Raw genomic sequence first — 2500 nt, 5'->3', positions numbered from 1 at the left:
ATTTTGTTTTAGTTTTAGCAAAATCTGATGGTTTTCGTAAAATCTGATTCCTGAAACCTTTTTATTTTCTTGATATTGGATATTTCCCAGATGAAAAGACGGGTTTTTGTTTACACGAAGCTTTTCCTTTTTACATACCAGTTACTTTACACATAAAAACATATCTTTGTTTGAAACATTACATTTAGAACCGGTAAGCTAATTGAACAATTATAGAATCATGGAGTTTTTATGCCACGTTGATTTCTTAATGAGAGCTCAATTCAATATTGCAAATATTTGAACAAAAATCGTAACACCCAAATTACATTGGGATTTCAAAACTCTCTCTCGAGAATAAGGACATATTGGTAAATTAGTTTTATGAAAACGGCAATGCATAAAGTGTTATAAAAAGAAAATAAACTTGAAGCAATTGTCGATTGTAAGAAATGAGATTTCATTTCGACTATAAGACAAAGATTCAAATTAGAATGGTTGTCACTAAAGCTCGTGAATATATGAAATTTAATTTCAAACATTGAATAACTATTCGTTTTAAACTTTAGAGCAAGAGGACAGCCGTAGGACAACTTGTAAAAAGCAAATCTACAAATTTTTAAACCAGAAAATAAAGGTAACTGACAAAAATGTGCATTTTCCCATACACATACCGAGAATTGGTTTGAAACTTCCAGTGAATATTTAAGAATTGGTTTGAAACTTGGAGGGAATATTTAAGAATTGGTTTGAAACTTGAGGGAATATTAAGAATCAGGTTGAAAATGAAGTAAATTAAGAATCAGGTTGAAACGAGGGAATAATTAAGAATCAGGTTGAAATTCGAGGCAATAAATTATTAGGTTGAAACTTGAAGGAACTCCATTCACCCCTGGATCCGCTATGAGTCCTTTAAAGGCCACTCAGGAATGGCAGAGGGAAGGGACAGTGACATTGCCCTATCAAGCAGGACAATGCCCTTTTGACTGAACATATTACACACGATCAGCGCCCAAGCTAGGACTAAGGAGGGCCAGGTAATGGCTGCTGATGATTCCACAGATGGACATAGTCCCCCCTTCCCCCCCAAAAAAAAACCCATCCTTAGCTCACAAGGATGGCAAGGTAGCAGTAACTAAAGTAACTATCGAGTTGGAGGTTGGGGGGGGAGGACTCGCCATATTCTGGCAATCGACATGCAAGGACGCTACCTCCAGGCCATCACAACCCATAAATATAAAGTTGTACCTTCTCCATCGTTTAAACTCATTTGCAATAGCCGAAAATAAAACCGTCTAGAGTAAAAAAAAAAAAAAAAAAAAAAAAAAAGTTATGGGCGTTAAACTCTTCCAGCAATAGTTGATGATTTAGTTACTTTCAATATAGAAGGGTTTTTTAAAATTTTCTACTTCCAAGTTGATCATTAAAATTGCAACCTAATATTTTTAGTCGTATTACTGTTTACATAATTTTCTTTATTAAACTTTCAGGACTAAATGACTAAAGTCACTTCAGTATTGAGAGCCTTCTTATTCTTAAACTGCAGAAGAATCTGTTCATGACCTCTAAGAGATCGTTCCATGTCTACTGCAGCTGTTAACCACTTCAACACTTCAATGATTTAAGTTTTTTTTTTTTTTTTTTTTTTTTTTATTAAACCAAAGTATAAACTCGAATAAAAACCCACCAAGGATGATTACTTAAAACTAATTTTCACTACCTAGTCAAGATATTTATAGTTTTGTTTTTAGTTCAGCTTCACAGATTAACTTTCATCTGATATTGCTGTTAAAACTTCTTAGAATAAAGCCTTTAGAATTTAGATTGGAAACCTTGAAACGCAAAGTACTAAAATTCTAAAAAAAAAAAAAAAAAAAAAAAATTAAACTTTTCTTCACGTAATGCAAGCAAACATTTAGTTTTAATAATCAAAATAGATTTAGAATTACACCTCTGTTTAACTCAATATCCCAGGTTTCCAATAAGCATTAGACTAATTAAAATACTGATACTCCTAAGGCCAGTTTAATTTAATAGGAAACTAAGCGAAGATATAGTTCAAAATTAGAGACTAATAATAAGGAATTTGTCTACAAAAGATTCTTATGGAAGACATCCCTACGAAAACACCCTGTTCATGAAAGCAGTCCTATACAAGTAATGTTAAAATATTTCACACTAAACTCTTTACAGAAACAGTCTTAAGGATGACCAATCTCAAGAAGTCGAAGCTTAAGCTCAGAAATAGTCAATGTCTACACAATCTCTCAACACCGACAACCTTTAAGTCCATTTCTTTTAGCGATGCATATTTGCACCGACTCGCGGCGGTGCCCTTTAAGCTCTGAAAAGTTTCCTGATCGCTGATTGGTTAGAATTATCGTGTCCAACCAATCAGCGATCCGGAAACTTTTCCGAGGTAAATGGGCGCCGCTTCGAGTCTGTGCAAATATGCATCGCTAAAAGAAATGGACCATAGGTTTTAGCCGACACTAAATAAATTCCTTTCCTCAATATCAAT

Source organism: Palaemon carinicauda, chromosome 11, assembly GCF_036898095.1.
Source record: "Palaemon carinicauda isolate YSFRI2023 chromosome 11, ASM3689809v2, whole genome shotgun sequence".
NCBI classification, from domain to species: Eukaryota; Metazoa; Arthropoda; class Malacostraca; order Decapoda; family Palaemonidae; genus Palaemon; species Palaemon carinicauda.
Note: the sequence above shows the minus strand (reverse complement) of the source record.